A 7,375-nucleotide genomic window follows, 5' to 3' on the forward strand; every position below is an offset into this window, starting at 1 on the left:
CTGGTAAGATGTCTTTGTTTGCACAGTTTCCTTCCTCTAAGCACCAAAGGTGCTAGTCCCCTGTCCCAGGATTCTGGAAACAGCTAGAATGTTTCTATCCTACCGAGGGATTTCTTGGCCGTCATTTTGACTAGCCTTTTGAGATTTTTCTGCAACACCGAGGCAAGGTAAGTAGGTGGGACCTACAGACCTGGGGCCCAGCATTGCTTCCACAAGGCCAGCAGCTGTGGGACTACTTTGTGCCCAATGCCATAGGGATCAAGCTTATTGGTCACCATGTGGCTGCAGACGTCAGTCAGGGGTGCTGTATAGATCCTTGCTGGGTGGGGTGCTGGGTGAGGTGTCTGTAGTGTTCTCCTGGGCACCTTCTAGGCAGGAATCAGCTACCTGAGTCAGCAATGGCGTTCATCTGTGGAGATCACGCCACTGAATGGAATGGTAATTCTGCTATGTGCCTGCTTCTGGTAGCAGATGTGTTTTTTGAAGCCTCCTCCTGACTCAGCTTCTGCCTAAGAGAAGAGAAGAGAAGGGGAGGTGAGGTGGCTGAAGTCATCCTCCCCAAACCAGAGGGAAAGGCGACACTGGATTTCTTTTCTGAAGGGCAAAGGGTGGCCAAGGAACTGCTGAGGTGTGGTTAGGTGTATTCTGTGCTGGGTAGCAGGTCTTGACTCCAGATCACCGTGGAGCTGAGAGTCATTCTGAGAGTGGTCAAATAATCTTCCAACTGCTATGGCGTGGAGGCCATGGTATCACCTGCCAGCCACTGCACGGCAACACACTCCTGAACCTGACCACCGTGTGATTCTCATATGGCCTCACATGGGACACATGGCCTGTGACACTGACCATCTTGCTTGTGGGGTCACCTAATTCTCTCATTTTGGGTGTGTGAGTGTTCACTGGGGCAGGCCTTTTCTTCTGCTTCAGATTCATAAAGCCAGGGCTGGGAAGTGGGTGGGTTCCATTGCCCTCTTTGGATTGAGTGAGGGGAATCCAGGAGCAAGTCCTGGAAGGGAGAGAGGGCCATTTTCTGGGGTGCATGGAAGTGCTCTCCAGGGGGTTGGCATGCTTTGTCTCATCACGACCCTGGACATGCTTTGCTGCAGTTGAGGAACATCAGGAACCATCTGCTGCGAAAGAACGTAGAATTTGAGTTCACACCCCTCTGGCCTCCTCAATAGGTCTTCACATTCCTCCTCCCACTCTCACAGGACATTGGCATGCCATCGGACACTCTTATGTCAATGGCTGCTGTTACCCAACTTTCTGACCCCGGGAGAAGGGTCCCTTGTTCAGTGGATGGCACTCAGCCCATGGCCACAGCCTCAGGATGGAGCCTTCTTTGGGTTTGGGTTAGACGCAGTTCTCAGGTGTGAAGGCAGACAGCAGATTCCATCAATTATTTCTCCCTTTCTCTGTAAGGATCGTTCTCCCAACTTGCAGAGGACAGAGGAGCCCAGGGGCGCATAAACTGTATGCACCTTTGGCTTGCTACCCGAGAGCAGAGAATTAGGTGAGGAATGACCCCCCAAACCTGCGCACTCACTCGTGGCGTGTCTGTACTTCCTCACCCCCCCAGCCAACGCCCGTGTGGTCCCTAGCTGCAGTGGCTGGGTATCAGAGTCACACCCGCTGTCCCAGTGTATCCCGCAGACTGCAGGTGAGGTCCGCTGTGCTAAGCAACAGATCTTTACTCTGAACTTCACTCTCCAGACTGCGTCACACTGAAGGGAGTGGCAGAATCGCCCTCCACCGTCGGATGGAGAAACATTGTGGACCTCCTCAGAAGCACTGAATAGCTTGTTCTTGGGGAAAGAACAAGTTTGGTCTGTCGCTGTGTAATCCCCGGGCCAGGCATGTGGCCCTAGTCATGATGTCCTCTGTGGCCCCAGGCTGGGTTGGGAGTTCCTTTGTCAGCTCCAGAGATCCATCACGGTCTCCCTTTCTGGTCTTGGCTCTGCTGGTTCTATTTGATGTGTTCAGCAATGAAACTCTTCGCTCTGTCTCGGCTGGACGATGTAAGGGAGATGGGGGAGTGGGAGGACAGGGTTCCAGGGTGACGTGTTGGTGGTCAGAGTTTGCTGCAAGGAGAAAGACCAGGGCCAGCCAGGCCAAGTCCAGCCCTGGAGTCAGAGGCCATAGTTGGTGTCCCTACCCAGGGGAAGTCACAAAGGAAGGAGGCAGACTTTGTACCTGCCTCTCTCTAGCCTCTGACACCAATGGAAATGAACTTGCTGTTCTCTGCAGAGGCTGTGGCCTTGGTTCTGGGGAACATGGGACTTTGTACCAGGCTGTCCGTTTGCCTGGAATGTTCTTCCTCTTTCACAGCCTATTGGCCAAACTTTGCAACCTGTAGCCAGGGCTTCCTTGATCTGGTGGCAGCCTGCACTGTCCAGCACTGGTTGCAATGGGCCATCTAGCTTCTCTTACTGTGGAGTCTTGACACTTGGTTTCCTGGGTACTCTGGAACATGATCCAGCCTCACAGGGGCCTGCAAGACCGGGGCTTGCTGTGAAGGGGACAGAACAATTTCTCTCTAGTCATGAATTACTATAGCCTCTCTCCTAGATAAGATCTGGAATTTTGAAAGAGGATCCCCTTGGGCAGCATCGCATGGGGGTCTGACTATTAAAAACTCTCTCCATCTCTGCTTGCCTTGTCATGGAGCTGAAGGGTCACCCATGTCTTTTCTTCCACACAGCTTCTCCAGACAACCTTGAAAGGATTTAAGAACGTGTCCCCCGCTGAGTTCTGCCCTCTTAACAGAATCACGGGGGTGAGGGCAGCGTTTCTCTGCCTCCTGTCCCAGGTCACTGCTAATGTGAACATGAGGAACTTGAGAATGTCTACATGGACAATCTCATTGGCTTTAAAGGGCTTGGTTCACCCCGAAGGAGCCACAGCTCAATTAAGCTGCATTTGAGATCACAAGTTCTAACCAAACAGAGACCTCAACGACCGACACATGCTGTTGGTGGCTCCCCGGATGGTTTAGAAGGCTTTATAATTTAACTCCAAGGGCTCTCCTGCCCATGAGTACAAAGACAAATCAAGCAAATAATGAGGTGGGGAAAGATTTAATACCCGCAGCAGGTACTGAGTTGCTGGGAATCCTTTGGAAGTTGATGTCCTCCTCTGTGGAGAGCATGGGATTTTACCTAGGGAGCGTAAGCATGTTCACGAATGAGTAGTCCATTCATAAACATGCTTGGTGACAGAGGGCATACATTCACAACCATGCACAGTTTAATGCTACAGAGCACTCTCTAAGTGATGTTAAGAAAAGCCACTGAGAAAAGGGGCTGTCCTGCTTGTGGCTGACAGCACCCCTGTGGGTACTTGGGTTCATGAAGCCGCCACTGGGCACAGGACTTACAGGCAGTCAGAACTGCTAGGGGCCTGTTTCTACATCACTCAGGGAAGCTGGGAGCAGAATGCTGTTAAGACACACCAGGAAGTTTATCTGGAAAAAGTATACCAGATTTGTTTGTGTCCCTTCAGGCCTTAAGACTCAGGCTCCTCATTTCTCTCTTGTTGTTCTTGCAGGGATAATGACAGTTCTTTTGTGATGGCCGCTGTAACCCTTTGTTCTCATTCCACAGGAAGAGGCCTGATGTCAGGAATGGCTCACAGTGGAGCCCTCAGAGTCGGCACCTGCGCAGTCTAAGCATGACAGCGCATGGCGGTTTCCATGTACTGCTTCACTGAGCACAGAGGTGTCCAGGTGGCACTAACTATCCCCACACATTCCCAGGCTCCGTTCTGCTGCTACAGGACACCCTGTGCTGGTGGATGTTCTATCAGGCTTCAAGTTTCTTCCCACCATGGAATGCCCGCAAACCAAACAGAAAACAGTAGCATCATTAGAAATGCCAAACTCTTGACTCTTCTCAATGTAGGCTTTGTAGCGTCTCCTCTTTTTCTTTGGAGTCAGACACCTCCATTTCCTTAACAAAGCTTTCCCAGAGTAAAAACACCCTTTGTCCTAAGGAATACAGACAATGAAGTGGAAACATGAGGTGTCCCTGTCTTCTGTGGGTCTCCTCCAGGAGCCCTATGAGTCACAGGGTTCCCCTGTCTCCACACTGCTGCGTGCACACAGTTCTTAGTCATCCTGTCCCACAGTGTCCTCTGATGCAGCCTTCCCATAATCTAGTGAGGAATGGCTGCAGCTCGGGCCACAGAGCACACAGGCCTTTCTTGTGCCTTTGGAAGCACACATGAGAGGCGCCAATCCATTCGATCGTGCTGATAGGTGTTAACTCTTCCATGGTTATAAATTGAATATCTCTGGATTTGAAGGAAGGCTGATTGACATACTTGTCTCCTTGGAGGAAGGCATTTTATCACATACCCCTTCAAATCGCTGGGGGAAGAAACTCTGGTGCAAACTCAGAGAAGATGTTTAGACTGCAGAGCCTTCTGCAGGCTGTGCAGACAGCCCAGGTCTGCGGTCTTTGTGAACTGTCACCCACGTTCGGGTGGGCTTTCCAGCGATAGAAATGTCTTTTTTCCCTTAGAGTCATTGCTATACCTTGGGCATAGCCCCTCACAATATTCCTGATAGTAACCCCAATAAAACTTTATTGTCTCACCAAACGGAACATTTGTGTAATTGTGTGTTCATTAATTTGGTGTCTCATGGACTTCCTTTCTGGAGCCGACAAAGGTATTTGTATTGTGTCTGTCTGGAAAAGGTCTGTTGTATGACATTTTGCGCCCTAATAGGGACACGACGGAATTGGAGTTGGAGAGGACCATTGCCTGGGTGGCGCTATGGCTGTCCTGCAACAGAGGCTGAGCAGCTGGACGTTGGAGCTGAGATTGCAAAGTGGCTACAGAGGTTGCCTGGCCACGGCTATGTGTAGTAAGAAATGCGTCTGAGGCCCAAGTGGCAGTCCAACAGAAGCTTGTTTTCTGTAAGGCAGAAACTGGAGTGGGACAGGGAAGTAGCGCCTAGTATCGTCCATGGTCCCTTTTCATGGTAGCCTCTGCTCTGGCCAGTAAGTTAGGGAAATTAGAGAATGAGATAGAGATGTTGCCTTGCATGTCTTTGGCTTGGAAGCCAAAAGGAAAAGGAGAAAACAGGTTGGATCCATGCTGAAAGGCCTTTCCTGGGATCCGAGACCTTTGAACCCATGGGAAGAACCAGAGAGTAGGGAGAATGTGGTAGAAACAATAAGAAGATACCCACGCCCTTTGACAGAAAAACAAAAGAATCGATCTAACATCCAATCTGAACAATGGTTCAGTACCAGAGAAGACTCGCCCCTGAACTGATAGAACTGGGAAAGTCCTGTACACAAGCAGTGAAAAAGACAGTCACATTCTGGCTTGTGAGGCTGTGAGGCGTGGACGTGCACTGCATCAGCCTGACTGCTGTTGAGGCAGAAAAGATGAATAGTATTACTACCCACCCCTCAATGTGCAGACTGCGTCCTAAGACTGTGAGGGAGAATAGTTCCTGATAGCCGGGCTTATCAGAGCTGTTAGGGCACTTGGTTATCTCCGTAGGAAGTCCCTGTCAACTGTCCAAGAGTGGAAAACAATAGGGGGGGGTGAGAGGCTTTGCTACCAGACCTAGGAATATGAGGAACTGGGTTTGGTGCTCAGCAAAAGCTCTTTCAGTGTAATTGCTAAGATTGGTATGGGGCCGTGGTGGCTTTATTGAGTTTCATGGTGATGCACGGTCTAGTCGGAGAGGCTTTGGCAAAAATCTGAACAATCTAGGCCAGTGTGTGAGTCAGGTTTGTAAAGGGCTAGCGCTCTTGGGAGGAGATGAGGAGAGGAGTAAGCAGACAATGAATCTCGTCTGAACTACCCAGAGGCAAACATGACAAGAACGGCGTCCAGCTAGGATTCCTAGGGAAATTAGAAGAAGGCCAAATCCGTGCTTGTGGGTCTTTGGGAGGCCTTAACTCCTGACCAGTAGCTCAGCAAACCAGAAAGGAAATAGAAGACAGGGAGGTGCAGGTGGTTCTCACCGCACCTCCCATGCAAGATATTCCAGAGGGGAAGCCACCCAACACATTTCCACGCTGGGGTAGCTGAGGTTACCTGTCAGTGAGAGACACACACAGTGACCTGAGGCCTCAGGTTGAATTGCAGATTTATTGATTCCCCCACTAATGTTTTAAATGTTTGGACTTTGGTGGATATTGGAGGTGAGTATACCTCAATTCATGGCAAAAGCACCAGGGGCAACGGGCCACAGTGGGCAGATACAGGGACATGCCAGGACAGGTAAAGGACTTGCTTGTTCTTGGGGCGAGGAGGTATTCCAGCCCAGTACTGTGTGCTTTCTCCACTGCAAGAGAACATTCTTGGGGTAGATATACTGTTGGGCCACACCCCGTGTATAACTGTTGGAGAGCTTTGCCTAGGAATGCAGATGATGAAGCCAGCTATGCGTGGTTGGGCAAGACGGGAACCTGCAAAATTGCCTAATGCGAGTAAGAGTGGCAGAGGCCAAACAGTCTAGACTACCCGGGAGGCCAAGGTGAAATTACAGAAACTATTAGGGAATTGTAAGGGGCAACGGTTATTTATCCAGCTCAGAGGCCCTCTCAATAACTCAGTATGACCCATCAAAAAGCCACGACTGCTGGAGAATGACTGAAGTATAGTTAAGTCAGGTAGTTCTCCCACCCATGTCTCTATAAAATAGTTCCCCCTTGACTGGACAGCGGGTACAAATGATGAGGTGTTTCCATGCTGTGCCAGGCCTTGCCATTGTTTGGTATTCATTTAGCTGCTGGATCCCAAGACTCATTTGTATTCACATGGAATGGTCACCAGTGGATGTCCACAGTACTTCCCCAAGGTCAACTTCACAGTACTCACTGTTTGTCATGATTTGCTATTGTGTCTCCCTCTGTCGAAAGGATTCATTATATTAATGACATAATGCTCCACACCGAGTGCCTTCCAGATCAAGAAGGACATAGATGTGTACCTGAGGGAGCAGAGTCTCTAAAGGACACAGCGGTGCACCCGAGTGACATCTAAAGAACATGGTGTCTCTGAGAGAAGAGCATGTAAAGGAATGGTGATGGGAGATGACCCCACCACACGAGATGCAAGCCCATGTACAGCTGTAGAATTCCTAGGAGGGTTAGAGTGTCACGCCCACCTTGACCAGCAAGGAAGATGCAACACCTGACTCTTCTCACTGCACTTTATTCAGGAACCTTGAACAATCTTCTGACCCCGGGGAAAGCCAACACACAGCTTAAATAGCCTTTGGGTAGCCAACCCCAGCATGCTACGTGGGAAATGCAGATAGGTTCAGAAACGCGCGGAAGCAAGCCAGATCTTTAGCCTTAGCCATATAAGGAATTGTTTACAATGGAGAGCACTCACCATCGGGGAGGTG

The sequence above is a fragment of the Myodes glareolus genome, chromosome 14, assembly GCF_982192425.1.
Source record: "Myodes glareolus chromosome 14, mMyoGla1.1, whole genome shotgun sequence".
Lineage (NCBI taxonomy): Eukaryota > Metazoa > Chordata > Mammalia > Rodentia > Cricetidae > Myodes > Myodes glareolus.